Source organism: Abramis brama (assembly GCF_963993115.1).
Source record: "Abramis brama genome assembly, chromosome: 13".
NCBI classification, from domain to species: Eukaryota; Metazoa; Chordata; class Actinopteri; order Cypriniformes; family Leuciscidae; genus Abramis; species Abramis brama.
In genome coordinates this window covers 2,813,486-2,832,312 of record NC_139975.1, presented here as the reverse complement: position 1 = coordinate 2,832,312, position 18,827 = coordinate 2,813,486, and the positions used below count along the sequence as shown (strand labels likewise).

General features: G+C 37.9%; 1 protein-coding gene and 1 long non-coding RNA gene across 5 annotated transcripts in view; one reads left to right on the top strand and one right to left on the bottom strand.

Moving 5' to 3' along the window:
* LOC311094880 overlaps nucleotides 1-5,569 on the top strand; it is a 31,977-nt gene extending 26,408 nt beyond the window's left edge. The window contains exon 3 of the long non-coding RNA XR_014608735.1: nucleotides 5,447-5,569. This is a non-coding gene — a long non-coding RNA (uncharacterized lncRNA). The remainder of the gene's footprint in view (nucleotides 1-5,446) is intronic.
* The window catches only part of frmpd1b (FERM and PDZ domain containing 1b), a 55,643-nt gene extending 36,969 nt beyond the window's left edge, over nucleotides 1-18,674 (bottom strand). Inside the window, exons 1-2 of one of the 4 annotated variants that reach the window (XM_084133075.1) lie at nucleotides 18,439-18,674; nucleotides 5,422-5,563 (exon numbers count right to left, since the gene is read on the bottom strand). The gene's annotated coding sequence lies outside the window, so the exon portion shown is untranslated. Of the gene's footprint in view, nucleotides 1-5,421; nucleotides 5,564-18,160; nucleotides 18,203-18,438 lie in introns of those variants that run through there. The other 3 variants (XM_084133074.1, XM_084133076.1, XM_084133077.1) reach the window with 3 other exon arrangements.
* Between the last annotated feature and the right edge of the window lie 153 nt (nucleotides 18,675-18,827).

The window sequence follows — 18,827 nt, the reverse complement described above, 5'->3', positions numbered from 1 at the left end:
CCTCTTGACCTCCTTTATATTTGCTGCTCTCGTGGGGCAAACGTGATTAAACCCGCTAGCATTCAGAGCGCTGAACGTGAATGTGTGTGTGTGTGTGTGTGTGTGAGGCATTAGTGGATTAGTACGCCCACCTGGTAAGGGTGTCATGTAGTCGCTCGTGCTGATCTGGACTGATCCGGATCTGCAGATCTGAGGCTGCGTTTAAGCAGGAGAGGCGACAGACATTTAATCGCTGTGTAAAAGATAATTGGATGAAAGTAAAGAGACTGCAGAGAATGTGTGTGTGTGTGTGTGTTTCTGCTTATAGCTGCTGCCGCTGGCTAGCCTTCTTGATAGAGGGTGAAAGAAGAAGAAGAAGAAGTTTTATTCATATAGCACAGGGGTGCCCAATCCTGCTCCTGCCGATCGACTGTCTCCAACCCTAATCAAACACACCTGAAGCAACCAGTTAAGGTCTTTAGGATCACTTGAAAAGTAAAGGCAGGTGTGTTTGATTAGGGTTGGAGATGAACTGTGCAGGACAGTCGATCGGCAGGAGCAGGATTGGGCACCCCTGATATAGCGCCTTTCCGTAGCTCAAGGTGGCTTTACGCTGTAGCCGAGTGTGTGGGCCTCCTCCTGCCAGGACAGAGCCTCTCCACGGGCTCCTGCAGGGCCTCCTCGGGGCCACACACACACACACACACACACGGGGACTGGGTGTCATGCGGCCCCAGGCTACACTACAGGGGTCTCGGAGCGGCGGTGGCCCCAGAGACGCGGTGCGCACGGGCAAGCGGCCCCACTGCCTCGTGGTTAGTCTGTCAGAGCACTATACGGCCGGCTCCATCATGGCCGACGCTCAGCTGGGGCGAAGAAGCGCTATACAGATCAGATGAAGTTTAGTGTGTGTGTGTCTGTGTCTGTCTGTGTGTGTCTATGTGTGTGTCTGTGTGTGTGTGTGTGTGTGTGTCTGTGTCTGTGTGTCTGTGTATGTGTGTGTGTGTGTGTGTGTCTGTGTGTGTGTGTCTGTGTGTGTGTGTCTGTGTGTGTGTGTCTGTGTCTGTGTGTGTGTGTGTCTGTGTGTGTGTGTCTGTTAGTGTGCGTTAGTGTGTGTGTCTGTGTGTGTGTCTGTGTCTGTCTGTCTGTGTGTGTGTGTGTGTGTGTCTGTGTGTCTGTTAGTGTGCGTTAGTGTGTGTGTCTGTGTGTGTGTCTGTGTCTGTCTGTCTGTGTGTGTGTGTGTGTGTCTGTGTGTGTTAGTGTGCGTCTGTGTCTGTCTGTGTGTGTGTGTGTCTGTGTGTGTGTGTGTGTGTGTCTCTGTCTGTGTGTGTGTGTGTGTGTGTGTGTCTGTGTGTCTGTGTGTGTGTGTGTGTGTGTGTCTGTGTGTCTGTGTGTGTGTCTGTGTCTGTGTGTCTGTGTGTGTGTGTCTGTGTGTGTGTCTGTGTGTGTCTGTCTGTGTGTGTGTGTGTGTGTGTGTGTGTCTGTGTGTGTGTGTCTGTGTGTGTGTGTGTCTGTGTGTGTGTGTGTCTGTGTGTGTGTGTCTGTTAGTGTGCGTTAGTGTGTGTGTCTGTGTGTGTGTCTGTGTCTGTCTGTCTGTGTGTGTGTGTGTCTGTGTGTGTGTGTGTTAGTGTGCGTCTGTGTCTGTCTGTGTGTGTGTGTGTGTCTGTGTGTCTGTGTGTGTGTGTGTGTGTCTGTGTGTGTTAGTGTGCGTCTGTGTCTGTGTGTGTCTTAGTGTGCGTTAGTGTGTGCGTTAGTGTGTGTGTGTGTGTCTGTGTGTGTGTCTGTGAGTGTGTGTGTGTGTTAGTGTGCGTCTGTCTGTGTGTGTGTGTGTGTGTGTGTGTGTCTGTGTCTGTCTGTGTGTGTGTGTGTGTGTCTGTGTGTGTGTGTGTGTCTGTGTGTCTGTTAGTGTGCGTTAGTGTGTGTGTCTGTGTGTGTGTGTGTGTCTGTGTGTGTTAGTGTGCATCTGTGTCTGTCTGTGTGTGTGTGTGTGTTAGTGTGCGTTAGTGTCTGTGTGTGTTAGTGTGTGTGTGTGTGTGTGTGTGTGTGTGTGTGTGCTGACTCAGGTAAGAGCTGCTGCCCTTGTGGAGTCATGAAGATATCAGTGGTGACAGTTTTAACTCCTGTTCATCCATAAAAACATGAGAGCTCTTCTCTCTCCACCTGCATTTCTACATCTTCAGCAAGACTCAGATCAAACAGCCATTAAACAGCCCATATTATTCTCTTTTACACAGTCTTGATGTTGTTTTCAGGCTCGACTAGAACAGGTTTTCCTGCTTGAATGTTGATTATTTTCCTCATATTCTCCATTGTTGCGGCTCCTCTCTTCCCAGTCTGTCAGTAACGCTCTGTTTACTTCCTGTCTCTATGAAGCCCCTCCTTCTGAAAAGCACACTGTGCTCTGATTGGTCGGCTGGATCAGTGTGTTGTGATTGGTCGAGCGCTTCGAGTGTGTTTGGGAAATGTCCCGCCCCTTCCCATAACCGCCAGTTTAACACACTACTAACTAACTCAACCAGGCTCCGCCCCTTTATTCTGCGCATTAATTATTATAATGAGGAATATTGTGACGTGTTCGTTCCCGGAAGAACGCAGAGATTTGCAGAGATTTTTCATGATCAAACAGCAACATTAACCAACAAAAAATCATTCAAATTTGGATTGATTTTATCAATAATGAATAATTCAGACTAAAGTGTGAAGCTTTCAGCAAATTCATGAAAAGACTCACAGATCAAATCACTATGGCTAGCAAACCAGTTGAACTCAAGATCAACATCTATCTTGTAGATTTCACAAGCAATCACAGAGAAACAGAAAGTAACGCATTTAACTAAACATGACATTTTGAAGTAGAAAAACTGAAATAGTCTTTTCTTGTAAAACATGCTCCAATAATCTTTGTTTTATTTACATTTCAATAGTAAATATGCATTTTTAAACTCTCATCTATTGTAAATAAATATTGCATCCAATATTTTTGGGATGTTGTGATTATTTTAATATTAATTGTCTTGCCTTACAACTTCCAAACAAAATCAAGCCTATTTTTTATATTTTTACCGTAGTAGAAATCTAGTTTAGATGCTTCTAGAGCCTCAAACTAATCTCACAGTCTCTCGTAAGGATTGCACTGATCCTGCAGACTGTATACTAGTGTACTATTCTCTGTATATAATGTTCAATATTTTACATTTACGTATGTGTTTACTGTGATATACAGGGCCTGCCGTCTCGTCATCGTGTTATTTGCTCTCATTTGACTTTTATACCGTCTGGCCCGTACGATTTGTAATGATTCTGGTTCCTCAATGATTTGTTGAAGGGTATTTCAATCATTTTGAGGAAGAAAAACACTATTCTCAGAAGCTTTAATGCCAAATTATGACTGTTTCAAACTAGATTTAAATTGCATGAAAAAACAAATAAAAAAAACGGATATAATTTCATCTATTTTATTTTCAGGAGCTCTTTTACAGAACCAATATTTGATAACAGCATTTCTAACAGAACTGCACCTTTTACACACCAATTGCACATTTTCTTGGCAAACGAGGTAAATTACAAGCAATTATATATAATTGGAAAAAATAAAGCACTGTTTATTTCATTTGTATATCATGTTGTGTATTTTTATTTTCGGCACTTTTAAAAAAAATTTTTTTTAGCTTGTACGTTTTTTTTTTTTTTTTAGCTTGTACGTTTTTTTTTTTTTTTTTAGCTTGTACGTTTTTTTTTTTTTAGCTTGTACGTTTTTTTTTTTAGCTTGTACGTTTTTTTTTTTTTTTAGCTTGTACGTTTTTTTTTTTTTTTAGCTTGTACGTTTTTTTGTTTTTTTTTAGCTTGTACGTTTTTTTTTTTTTAGCTTGTACGTTTTTTTTTTTTTAGCTTGTACGTTTTTTTTTTTTTTTATAAATAGGGACATTAGTTTGGCTGTAATGCCCAGTCACTTGCAAAATAGTAAAACCTTCATCATGAAAGAGAATCGTGATAAAATCGTGATTTTCCTGGAAAAAAAACAAAAAAAGAAGAAAATCGTGATATTATATTTTTTGCCATATCACCCATCCCTAAATCAAAGTTTGGGAATCAGTGCTGTCAATCAAACACCTAATGATGCTCACAATAATAACTATCCTTCATCTATTAATCAGAGCTGTGGTTCACCGTGTGGTTCAGATTCAGATCACGCCGGAAATCTGCAAAGCATCTATTAATGTTTCCTACAGTAACTCTACACCCTCCCTGCCATGTCTGTCCCAACCCCCCTCTCCTCCTGCGCACACACACACACACACGGCTATAATAAGCACCATGCACGCTGTTAAGTAAGACCGCTTGCTCACTCTTCCTCTCATCACGATCCATTACTGATAGATTCTCTTATAATACGTAACTGGGTCAAGCGTTGGAGAGGATCTTCCCAGTCGAGACTGTAGATGTTAATCTGTTAGAGGACACTCAGCGTTAGCATTTATTATATTTGCTTGAGTGCTTGACATTGCTGGTTGACTGCACTGGCCTTCAACACTCATGCGATGTGACTGTGACCCGCTGCACTGTGTGTGTGAAGCTGACCTAAATGTAAGTTGATGCAAACGCAATTACTTTCTGTATAAATAGACACTTATATTTATGGACTACTTTTATGGAACATTAAAAAAAAGAAAAGTTTGCTTTCATTGAATGGAAAAGAGCAGATGAACGGCGTGAGGATGAGCAACTTTTTCATTTTTGGATGAACTATTCCTGTGGTGTAAATCCAGGTTTTAATGTTGTTTATGTGTCTATGTGGTGTTTTTAATGTGCTTAAACCATGTGTAAATTCATAAGTCGACTCCATTGCTGAGTATTTTCTGCTTAAAACTGCAGTGAACCAAAGACAGTCTCAAAAACACGCTTTGAAATTGCTGGTGTTTCTGACGTCACAAACTACCTTGTAACCAATCAGATCAACGTGTGATCGTCAACCAGTGGATCTCTGAGCTGAGTGAGTGGGTGGAGGCGGGGCTCATTTGCATATTCATAGAACCACGCATACTAAATGAGGCAAGGGTGTCGAGGTGTTTTTCAAGGAAAAAACGCTTAAATATTTGATTTTGGTGGTCAAAAATGAGTTTTAATGGATAAAATGATTGACTACCGGGGGACTTTAACACCAAACTACCTGTTTACACAGTGAAGGTTGCATTTATTCAAATTCAAGTTCACAATGAAAGTCACAGCTGCTTAAATCCCTGAGGGAGTGAAAGCTCAGCGTCTTCAGAAAGATGAATCCCTGTGTGTTTCTAATTGAAAATATAGTTTCTAAGCCACCGCTTGACACACCTGCAACTAATATACATACACTAATATACATACACTAATATACATACACTAATATACATACAGTAATATACATACAGTAATATACATCTTTTCACCGGAGTAGCTTGATCTCACCTGGGTGTGGTTTGTGTCCTATCAGCTCCAGAACGCAGAAATCTCAGCGCGTGATTGGACGTCACATCTCTCTTGTGTGGATTGGTTGAGAGGTGGCAGAGGCGGACCCTCACAACCATCAGGACCAATGAGAACTGATCTGCTAGGGATACAATCACAATCATGATTAGAGTCTGAAATGTATGCATGTATTTCTAACATCATGTGGAAAAATTAAGCAAGTCTGGATCAAACAGAGACTTTCATGTCTATATTTGATTGTGTTTATACACACATGCATATCGAATATAGCTGGGCAACACATCAGAATTAAGCAATATTATTAATATATCTATGATTTTTATGCACTTTTTAAATCAAAGTCACTAAATCAAAATGAGCAATTCTTTTTTTATTATTAAATATTGCAGTGTTTATTATGAATGATTTATCGGTGCACATCATTATTGTTTTAATAATCTTGAATGGGAATAAGTTCCTCTCGCAGCATCTCTTCTCTTCTCTGATGATGTGGGCGGGGCAACCTGTCACTCACATGAGATCAGCCAATAGCAAACCACAACAATCCAATCAAATCCTCATAGACAAAATCAAGCCCCGCCCACATTTGTTCTCGTTCCAGAAGCGTTTCACTCGGATATACGACACAATAGAGAGGAAAAGACGAGCACAACTTACGCATCATGCTGACTTTAAAACAATCTGAATCTACTTGGCAACGATGACTGTTCGATTGAAAATATGACTCTTTTAAGTAATTTCAGAGCAAATACTTTGAGATTCGCTGTTATTAATGCATCTTCTCTGATTTATAAGAGGCATTAGACTTGGTAAATCTGAATCTGATTCATTTCTAAGAATCAGTTTAATTCAATGTATCAATTCCAAATGGTTCCTGAGAGATAAAAAACTAGAGATGCACCGATATGAAAATTTGTGCCCGATAACCGATTAATCTTTATATTTGAAAGCCGATAAACGATATATTGGCCGATAAATCTAAATCCAAATTTTTATGTAATTTTTGAGAACCTGATTACAAAAACAAAAGTCTCACCATTAAAAGCCACGTCCCAAACACACAATAATAATGTTCTCATGATAATACATTATTTATCGGCTTTAATATATCAGCCAAATTTTCTTACCGGGCCGATAACGATAACATTAAAAATGAACATATATCGTATATGGTGGCCGATATTTAGTGCATCCCTAAAAAACAACTTTAAAGCCATTTCAGAGCAAATATATTGAGTTTTTTTGTAACTATAGCTTTAGCATTAGCTCAGCCTGTTCAATATCATCCGAGACGTCTCTGATATCATCTGAAATACAGAAAGGCAGACCTTTTGACTCTGTGTGCGTAACTGCACACCTGGTCCGCATCCGAATCAGCAGATAAATCTGCATATCCGCACTAATCCTGATAGATTAATCTATTTTCTGTGCAGAGCCTCGCAGGGCTAATGTACAGCGCTTGTCCGCCGCGCACACGCTTTATTAACATTTCAGAGTGTGTGTAGCTCTGTGACTTTCACTCCAGTGCACATTAAATCATGCGATGGCGGCAGTCATGCAACAGTCACGAGAGGCTCGCACACGTCGGGCTCTTTGGGTCTCCAAGACGCGTGTGGTTTCAGAAAAACACACATTTGGCGGTGACTTTCCCAGTGTCCCCTACAGCAACCCGAGATCCAGCCTTTCTGTGATGCTTGCCCTCATTACGCAGCATGTAACTAGCTCATGCAGACTCATGAATAATGAATTTCAATAATGCAGCTACTGTACTAGAGCAAGACTGATGCGCCAAAGAGAGATGAAGGTGTGATGAGAGACGGAAGAAACATAACAATGAATATAGTGGTTCCCATAGGAGAGAAACATCACATCTCAATATGGAGAACAAATTGAGATCTTGATGTTTCTCCCCCTGTGGTGAAAATCCAGCGTTTAATGTTGTTTATGTGTCTATGTGGTGTTTTTAATACGCTTAAACCATGTGTAAATTCATAAGTCGACACCATTGCTGAGTATTTTCTCCTTAAAACTGAACCAAAGACAGTCTCAAAAACACGCTTTGAAATCGCTGGTGTTTCTGACGTCACAAACTACCTTGTAACCAATCAGATCAACGTGTGATCGTCAACCAGTGGATCTCTGAGCTGAGTGAGTGAGTGGAGGCGGGGCTCATTTGCATATTCATAGAACCGCGCATACTAAATGAGGCAAGGGTGTCGAGTTACATTCAAGATATTTTAAGACATGAAGATTTTTTCTTATATTAAATGTCATTTTGGTGATCAAAGATGAGTTTTAAGGGATAAAATGATTGACTAAAATGCCTCAAATTTGACAAGATATACCAAAGTAAAACATTTCTCATCAAATTTTTCCAAGACCCAATTATTTATCTCAACATAAAAATACAAAGAATACAAAACACAAAATTAAAGCATGCTATCAAATCAATTTATAATATAATTAATATTAGCTATAATATCCACATTCAAATGAATAGCTCAAGATAGTTTTGCATTTTGATTTTAACACTGTTTCAAAGTACATTTACATTTAAACCACTATTTTTAGTTGATTTTCTTTCAATAATCACAATAACTTTGACTCTTACCATGTTCTCCTTTCTCCTCAAGTCAACATAAACTTGTAATGTGCAACCCACTTTACTAGAATAATTTGCCGCATCTCTGGGCGAAACTGGATATAAGAGAAACATTCATTGCAAGGACTTGATTATATAGAGAAACTGAGTCAAATAAGTGTTCGCTAAAATAGTGCATGAAAAGTCATTTTCAGAGGAAGACAAAGTACATTGTAGGTAATTGAAGACATTTCCCTTCATTGCTGCAATAACGTGCGCTGATAAATCAATAACAATCAGACCATCTTGATTTCATCTTGGCTTTTAGGAGAGGCAGTGTTAGACCCTCTTGTGTGCAATCTATGATTATCTTCTGGGCGGAGGAGAGTAAAGGACGGGTGAAATGGACATAAAAAGCCAGTGAAAATGTTCTTTATGAGAGAGGATAGTGCTGGAAGCTGTGGAAAGGGACGGGGATGATAGAGACGGAGTGGGAATGGATGTGCTGAGCGGTGCGACGCAGCTCTTGCCGCAATACAGCAGAATTCATCAATGAGCATCGGGCAAATAAACAGGCCATGCATGAGTCCGGCAACAGCCTGGCTTTCCAAAAATATGCTGTTTTCTGCTTATCGAACAGCGCAACCCTGGAGTTTTCAATCGGCCCACTCCGAGAATAAACCGCATCATGTGTGTGTGATCATTGCTCAGACACACACAGCCCCCGGGGAATCAATAGTGATCGTGTCGTGCCAAACGGAGAGTTGTCTCCATCCCGTCTGAGTGGGACAGAAATGGATGTTTGCTTGTGACTCGGACATTTACAGCTCTCATTAAACTGATCCAACAGCTGTCGCAGGAGCCGGCCCGCAACCGTCCAGGAGAGTCAGCTGAAGCCTTCTCACACGCAGACACCAGACCGCATTCAGAATTGGCATGCAATTCGTTTTCTGCTTTACGAAAGGTTATCTAAAGTTGTGTGGCTAGTTGAATATGCACACATATTGAATATGCACCAATATTATAAACACTGCAATATTCAGTAATAAAAAAAAGAATCGTTCATTTTGACTTTGACGCAAGTGAAATACAGTAAAAACTAATCTAAATAGACAAACTGTAGAAAATGTTTTTGGCCATTTAAAAAGTGCATTAAAATCATAGTTATATTAACAATATTGCTTAATTTCGATGTGTTGCCCAGCTATATTCAATATGCATGTGTGTATAAACACAATCAAATATAGACATGAAAGTCTCTGTTTGATCCAGACTTGCTTAATTTTTCCACATTCACACACACAGTTTTCGCACAAAGTGCATAAAAATCATAGTTATATTAACAATATTGCTTGAATATGCAATAATGATGATTTTTTTTTTTTTTTTTTTTTTTTTTAAACAATAGGAGTTTCAATTGGCTTTTGGATAAGCTCTGTGACCAACAAAAGTTTATGATTCACACCAAGGATGACTATAACAATAACAATATAACTATAAATATAAAAGAATAGCACTATAACACTATAACAATAACAGCACAGATACACTATATTGTTGGAATCACTTCAAAGTCGTCCTGTGGTTAAAATCAAGCTGAGAAATATAGTTGAAATAATGTCAGTTGCTGTTTCAATGCTGAAAATGTTGAAACAATATTTAGGCCTAATGCCAATATGAATGGTTTTAAAAAGTTTAACCATAATCAAGCCTTTGAAACAATGCTGCAAAAACTTGCAATATCAACAATGATTCGATTTGCAGACATATCATTTATGTCTTAAAGTCCCCCTGTGTTGAAAATCAAGTTTTTAATGTTGTTTATGTGTCTATGTGGTGTTTTTAATGTGCTTTAAGACAAACCATGTGTAAATTCATAAGTCGACTCCATTGCTGAGTATTTTCTCCTTAAAACTGCAGTGAACCAAAGACAGTCTCAAAAACACGCTTTGAAATCGCTGGTGTTTCTGACGTCACAAACTACCTTGTAACCAATCAGATCAACGTGTGATCGTCAACCAGTGGATCTCTGAGCTGAGTGAGTGAGTGGAGGCGGGGCTCATTTGCATATTCATAGAACCGTGCATACTAAATGAGGCAAGGGTGTCGAGTTACATTCAAGATATTTTAAGGCATGAAGAATTTTTTTCAAGGAAATTTTTTTTTTAAATGTAATTTCGGTGATCAAAGATGAGTTTTAAGGGATAAAAATGATTGACTACAGGGATGATTATTTTTTTTATTTTTTTTTAAACAATATATATATTTTTTTACAGCCAATCAGAATCAATCCTGCTTTAAAGAGCGCAAGCATAAACAAACTACACAACGGTCACATGACTTAAACATCACCAAACAACTCTTTCAGTCTTTATTAAAAAAAGTTTTTCCCTGAAACTTTGAGTTATAACAGTTTGCAAAAGCATGAATATAAACTTTAAAAGCAAACTAGTGTATAGATATACGTTTACCTGTTCGGATGATGACGTTTAATGACCAGACGAACTCTATAGTCACTTGTTAGCAAGTAAAACGTTTTGTTTTTTAAATCACAAGGTGATATTATGATGTATTTCATGTCGTAGAATATAACTTGAAAACATCTTGTTCACCCCAGCCCTTATTTCAGGCATTTAACCAAAAGCCCATTCAAAAACGCATTGACTTGACGATTGACCCATTGACCTCAGAACGACTGAAGTGCTGAAATGCACTGGCCTACAAAAAGATGTAATCCCTGCAGGAGTTTTTGAAACTTTAATTGCATTTTTGCATTGATTTTGGGGGGGGGGGGGGGGGGGATGAGCAGAATTTGAGAAAGACCACTACATTCGCAACACAGTAACTGTATTGTACAGCATCAGAATATCCTCTGTCCATCTGGACAGTCTTTCATTGCATTAGTGCGTGGCTTCAGCCATCTTCCCCTCAGCTGACACAGCGCTGGCCTGTCTCTCGCTCACTCTCTTTCAGCGGGATTGAGGGATTGCATGGAATCAAGAGGATCATTCTATGGGATCTGGCACTGAATGCTCAAATACAATTTGAACTGAGAACAAGGCACGTTAAAGACGAGGCCAGACTGGGTCAAGACGGGCCGCACCACAGCAGCTCACTGTAGCAAGAGCTAAACTTGCTCCTGTCGTATCTAGTGGTGGGAATTGAAAATCAATTCCAATTCTGGAATCGGATACTTAAAGGGGTGGTGTAATGCGCCTTTTCACAAGATGTAAGTCTCTGATGTCCCCAGAGTGTGTGTGTGAAGTTTTAGCTCAAAATACCCCACAGATATTTTTATACAGCATGTTAAAATTGTCACTTTTTGAGGGTGAGCAAAAATGCACCGTTTGTGTCTGTCCCTTTAAATGCAAATGAGCTGCTGCTCCCGGCACAGAGGGCGGAGCTTCAAGAGCTTGTGTGTGTGTGTGTGTGTGTGTGTGTGAGCAGTACCTCATAGAGACACACATTCAAATGTCAGAAACTGTTCTGCCTTTTATGTTCAAACCGGAGTCAGACAATGATGGAGAGACTCAAGAAGAAGAGACAACATGTAGAAGCAACAGGACATTTATGAATGGTTAGTTTATGAATGTATGAAGCTGATGTGGAGTTAACTATCTTCTAGTCATTGATTAGCATATTCTGTCTTGATAATCTATAAATCGCTAGTGTGGGAACTGTTGTAAGATGCTTACAGAGTGACATGCTATTGTCTTTGTGTTACGTATTGCAATGTGAAAAGACGGATGCCACAGCTTGAATGTAACTCGACACCCTTGCCTCATTTAGTATGCGTGGTTCTATTAATATGCAAATTAATGGAGCCCCGCCTCCACTCGCTCAGAGATCCACTGGTTGACGATCAAACGTTGATCTGATTGGTTACAAGGTAGTTTGTGACGTCAGAAACACCAGCGATTTCAAAGCGTGTTTTTGAGACTGTCTTTGGTTCACTGCAGTTTTAAGGAGGAAATACTCAGCAATGGAGTCGACTTATGAATTTACACATGGTTTAAGCATATTAAAAACACCACATAGACATATAAACAACATTAAAAGCTGGATTTTCACCACAGGGGGACTTTAAGACATCAATTATATGTCTGCAAATCAAATCAAAAAGTGTTGATATTGCAACATTGTTTCAAACTTTTTCAAACTTAAATTGTCAAACTTTTTACAACCATTCAGCATTAAATATCGTTTCAGCATTTAAAACAGCAGCTGACATCATTTCAACGACATTTCAACACTGAAGGTCAGTCACATGCCGACTGTGAAAGCATATAGAAAAGCAGCTTTAGTGTAAACGACTTTATTCCACATACTGCAGTTATTTTAGATCGTGTCTGAGGAACAAACAAAAAATTATGAAATGAAAATCTCTTCAATTGCATTTGTTCACATGTATTTAAACGAATATGTGCATGCAAGATTTTAATAAATTATGACTTTAATTTCATTGTATGGTGTTTATTTGTCATTTCATAGTCACAAAATTATTTAATAGTATATAAAACAACAGTTCAGAGATTATTAAAATGCGTTTAGAGCAACATGAAGGCGAGCAAATGTCTATTTCTTTAATAATATAATATTTCTACTTATTTAATCATGCCGTTCCTATAAATACTGAAGCAATGCTTGACTGGTTCTCCACAGTGGGGTTCGTGCATGAGCAGATCTACACAACGAGAGAGACTCGAAGAGAGAAGCTATGAACCGCACGCCCTCCAGGTCCACACGCCACTGAATTTTACAGATTCCACTGAGATTTCTAAGATTTCACGTTGTGCAGATGCACGTCAAAAGTGTCCAGTTCTCACACTCCTGAAAAACATACAGTAATAAGATGTGGCATATGCTCTGAAAACCAAGGGTTCAATCCAGGACTAAAGCAATGGCGCAGACGTTCACAGCGCCAGTCCGTAACTAGGTCAGATTCGTTTCATCCCGTTCCCATTAACCATCAGCCGAGTGAATGGTTCAGTCCCAGTATAATGGCGTTTCCTTCGCTTTGTCAGTAGTTTGTTGTTTGTGTTGAAAATGATTCCACGTTTCCTCTTTAGCACTAATTAAATCGCCCTTCTCTTCCCCCGTTCTGCCTGTCAGAGCCGGCCATTAGCATAATAAAAGAAAGCAGCTTTTGTGCAACCTCTCAATTCAATTCCGCCGGCGACCGAGGGCTTTCAGTTCCCAGCATGCCGTTAAATCTAGCCACCATTTGGAGATTAATATTCTGCATTTGCACATATTAATGACTTGCATGAGGTAATTAGAGAATGCAGGGACTTCTGAGGGTCTGTGTCTTGGGACACAGTGTTGTTTTAGTTTTTATTTACATTTTATTCATATTTTGAATTCGCTTTTTTTGGTTTTTGTGTTAATTTTATTTTCATTTTTAGTAATTTCGTTTTTTTTTTTTCTTAATTTTATTAGTTAATTGTTTTTTAAACATTTCTATTTAAGTTTTATTTTTTTTATTTCATTAGTTTATTGTTTTTTTTTAACATTGCTATTTAAGTTTAATTTTCTTTTTTCATTAGTTTATTGTTTTTTAAACATTGCTATTTAAGTTTAATTTATTTTTATTTTATTTCATTAGTTTATTGTTTTTTAAACATTGCTATTTAAGTTTAATTTATTTTTATTTCATTAGTTTATTGTTTTTTAAACATTGCTATTTAAATTTAATTTATTTTTATTTTATTAGTTTATTGTTTTTTAAACATTGCTATTTAAATTTAATTTATTTTTATTTCATTAGTTTATTGTTTTTTAAACATTGCTATTTAAGTTTAATTTATTTTTATTTCATTAGTTTATTGTTTTTTAAACATTGCTATTTAAATTTAATTTATTTTTATTTACATTTCATTAGTTTATTGTTTTTTAAACATTGCTATTTAAGTTTAATTTATTTTTCTTTCATTAGTTTATTGTTTTTTAAACATTGCTATTTAAATTTAATTTATTTTTATTTACATTTCATTAGTTTATTGTTTTTTAAACATTGCTATTTAAGTTTAATTTATTTTTCTTTCATTAGTTTATTGTTTTTTAAACATTGCTATTTAAATTTAATTTATTTTTATTTCATTAGTTTATTGTTTTTTAAACATTGCTATTTAAATTTAATTTATTTTTATTTCATTAGTTTATTGTTTTTTAAACATTGCTATTTAAATTTAATTTATTTTTATTTACATTTCATTAGTTTATTGTTTTTTAAACATTGCTATTTAAATTTAATTTATTTTTATTTACATTTCATTAGTTTATTGTTTTTTAAACATTGCTATTTAAAGTTTAATTTAGTTTTAGTTTTATTTCCAGTAAAAAAAAAAAATGTAGTGCTTCAGCTTGTTTCAGCTTTATCCCAATCAACAGGAATGTTTTAGTTTTAGTTAACGACTGAAATGCCTGTAATAAAAATGCATTGAAATCGATTGCTATTAGTCGTTTGGCTTGTGCTAAAAATACACAACATTAACTTTTAGCAGATTTAAGATGTAGTTTCTCCGTTTCTGGAAAATTTTTGTTTGACGGGATGCACACGAATTTTTGTCCCATTATAATTCTCTCACGTATGAATTATAAACACCTCCTGATAGCAAATCATGAGCTGCATCTTTAATTAAATGATTTAATAATCAATTAAAAGGGACTTTTTACCTGTATGTTATTACGCTGTATCCACATTGGACCAGCGGTTTGGAAAATGGATTCTGCGGCGCCATCTTCTGGTCAAACACGGGAATTCATTCACAGTGCATTCTGGGTATTCGCGATGCATTGTGGGATTGAATGAGTGCACTCAATAACTATGGTTTCGGACAACGCTACAAATGGCTGTTCCCTCAAATAGTGCCCTATTTAATGCTATAGGGGGCATTAAACACAGCCGTGGTCTTACTATTGGGAGATACAAGGGTTCGTACATTTGGAGGAACAAAAGCGTAACGGCTAAATAGGATCACATGTGCATTGACAACCAATCACATTGCAGCCTTGATGTCATTGAGTTGTACGAGTCAGTCACTGTTTGCATACCATAGAAATGAATGAGAAGTGACATGAACTGAATAATACCTGTTGCAAAATGATGCGCGACTTCTCTTACAAAACGGCATTGTTTTCAGTCGAAGCTCTAAAAATAGACCAATCCAACACGAATGTTTAAGGTCAAACATGTTGAAGATTAGCTGTCGATTCATTAAAGGATAATCTTCAGTGAAGCCTCTCCTCCATTGACGTCTTTTAAAAAATTGACTTATTTTGGCCCTGTTGCCTTAAAGCGGGTTTGGTTTTGCCAGGCTGTGACGCGAACTAAAGGCAATTAACCATTTAAAACAAGATATTTAAACTTGTATTTCACAAAATGTGATTCAGATCAGCCGTACAATTAAGCAAAAATGCTTCATTTAGGGACAAACTATCATATTATGCAGACAAGAGAAGGCCAGAGGTCGTCATACAGCGGAGAATAAACCTGTCATGATGAAGCGAAAGTGAATTTGGGTCACGGGATCTTCCTTTATTTCCTGATGTGTAATTACAGCATGCCGTCGCTCTGCACAGAAAACACATCATATGTTCCCCATTCATCATCACTGAGTCATCAACATGAGCCTGAAACAACACACACACACACACACACACATCCTACATGCTAATGCTTGAGATGTGAGATCATTACAGAACAACAACAGTCCGGTTCAGGAAGCAAAAAAATTCCCTGCATTTTGCATAACAAATTAATCTTTCAAAACAGTCCTGCTGTGAACTCTACAAACGGGGATGTTTGCTTTTGCAGAAGCCACAAGTCAGCATTATTATGCATTATTAGCATTATTGTTGTTAAAAAAATAAATAAAAAATCATGTTTAATTGCAGAATTTATTGTACATTATTTATTTCAATGCAATAAAAGTCTTTTATCATTTTTTTCTTAACTTGAACTAAAATACTTTTTCACTTCAAATCAAAGATTGCAATATTGTAATTTATATTGCAAATCTTTTTTTTAATGCCACTGAATTGGAAACAAATTCAATGGGAAAAACGCACAATTCTTTTTTTCTTTTCTTTTTTTTAGAAAAATAGCATGATTTTTACTTGAAATGAATCAGTCGATGATAACTAGATTGTTCTTAAGATAAGTGTACTATTTACTTTGTTTGATTTACTCTTTCGGTTTTTTTTACATCATTACATTATCATTCATCTCCCCTTAAACTGTGCCCACAAACCATAAACTATAAAAAATGCTGGGTTGTTTTAACCCAATTTTGGGTCAAATATGGACAAACCCAAACGTTGGGTTAAAAATGTAATTTAAAAATTTAACCCAATGGCTGGGTTTGTCCAAACTTGACCGAAAATTGGGTTAAAACAACCCAGCATTCTTTTAGAGTGTATGGAAGCTCGTTTCCGCCACAGAATAAAAAATAAAGAAAAGGTAATTGCAATTTTTTATCTCACAATTCTGACTTTTTTCCTCACAATTGCGTGTTACAAAGTCAGATTGCGAGATATAAACTCACAATTGTGAGATAAAAAGTCGCAATTATCTTTTAAAAATGTTTATTCTGTGGCGGAAACAAGCTTCCATACATAACTTAATACTCCATATAGAGTAAAATATACATTAAACACAAAAACCATGTGTCTAAAAGAACCATTAACATTAATGTCCTTATATATGCAAGAAATATACATTGAAAATATGCCTGTTTAATAAAGATTCAAAGCTGTGTCTGCACATTATGTTTAATATGGAAACTATATGTCAGCTAGCAACGCCGGAAAGCATCATTATAACATGAATACGTAGTTAAAAGGATTACTCTAAAATAATTTCTTTGTATATTAAGTTACTTTTCACTTACAGGTAGCCTGTTTTTTCTCCAGAATCAGCATGCACAAAGCATCACTCACACACACACACACACACACACACACACACACACACACACACACACACACACACACACACACACACTCTCTCTCTCTCACACACACACACTAAATAATCATGTTCCTTATGCTCTACACTTCCTGACATATTGAGATCATCTGTCTAGTACAGTTGTCTGTGGAGTAGCACATGGCTGCACGTGCACATAATTGCAAATTAGTCTCCATATGTAAAAAAGTGCTAAAAATATCTAAATGCTGCAGGATTGAAGCATGAAGTCTCGTGGAGTGTACATGACGTGCTCAAGGGCCCAAAAACGGAGAGAATGAGAGAGAAGAGGGTGCATATGCCACACCTCACTCATTCACAAACACGGCGGTTCTCCCACTGTACGACATAATCACATGGTCCACGGGATTTACAACTGCAGAGGAAATATCCCACAACATATGTGCAGTCTGAGCCATTTATAGTCCAAACGCAACGCAAAGCCACAGTGCGTGCGAGCGATGCGTCGCGTCAAGAGCGCGTCTCAAAAAAATAGCCAGCAGCAATCACTGAACAATAGTAAACACGCGAATGCTCGCCCGAGTCATTAAAGAGAATCGGTTCTTTTGAACTGTTCACGTCAATGATTCACTTAAAACGATTCTGTGATTCGTTTTAAAAATATAGTGTTATATGAAGCGTAACAGACCCAGCTTGTGTTGTTACGTTTGTCACAATTACTGTTTATTCAAGCTCAAGTCTGGTCGTTAAAAATACAAACGTGAATGTACTTTGTTTAGGAGCCAATACTAGTTTTCACCAAAAATATGAACTAATAAATATGCATTTCACAACGTGTCTTGTCAATTTTGCTTACTGTAGTCATCTTTCATCAACAACAACAACAACAACAACAACAACAACAAACACACACACAAACCAATTGATCTGATAACTCGATTCACTACAGACCAATTCATTACAAAGAATCGATTCATATGAACGATTCGTTTACGAACTAGACATCACTATCCCCAATCGGTGTTTAAACAATCATGATATGACCACTATGACAATCAGAATAAAAACAGAAACGTTTATCCTGAACAACTCACAAAATCAATCCGTCCGACGCGAAGCCCAAAATGACCTAATTAACGTCACATACTCCGCTCAGAAAGACTATTTCCTCAATCCAATGTGTTGAACAGATTTTTCCAAATCCATACCTGTCATCTGATTCCAGACAGAACAAGTCATGTGTGTTTATCTAGTAAACAAAGAGGGAAAAAAGCTCAATCTTTTGTTGGTTCTCCCGTTTAATCTTAATCCGATTTGAATCTTCCTCGCCGTCCGTCTGTCCGAACGGCAGCGAGCGCGAGCGCACAATGGGAATGAATCTAAACCCTTTAAAATAGGCTACATCGAATCTATGAAAATGGTTCACGAACACGTGTCTAATGAATGATCGAGCATGCAGAAGAACAACGGAGACAGCTGCACCCACCTCGTGGTTTGAAAGGACACCGGTCCGGTCCAGTTCGGGAGGTGTGGGTGGACCGGTCCGGTCCAGAGATGCAGAGCCAGCCCGGGATGAAGGAGCAGGTGAATCAGGCTGATTCAGACGGGATGGACAGGTGTGTGTGGATGATGTTTGAGCTGTGTGTGTGTGTGTGTGTGTGTGTGCTGGATGCTGTCAGGATAGGGACCAGTTTAATCCTCCATCTGAACGCTCTCCTCGGCCACTCCACCCCTCCCTCATCCCTCCTCAGGGATGTCCGAATCACTCTTTTGAAAGGGCTCTTTGTTCTGATTCGGTTGAACCGATTCGCAGCGCGGATCTTTTCCACAGACTGTGATGACGCGTTTTAATGGTCATCAGCATCGTAAATGAAA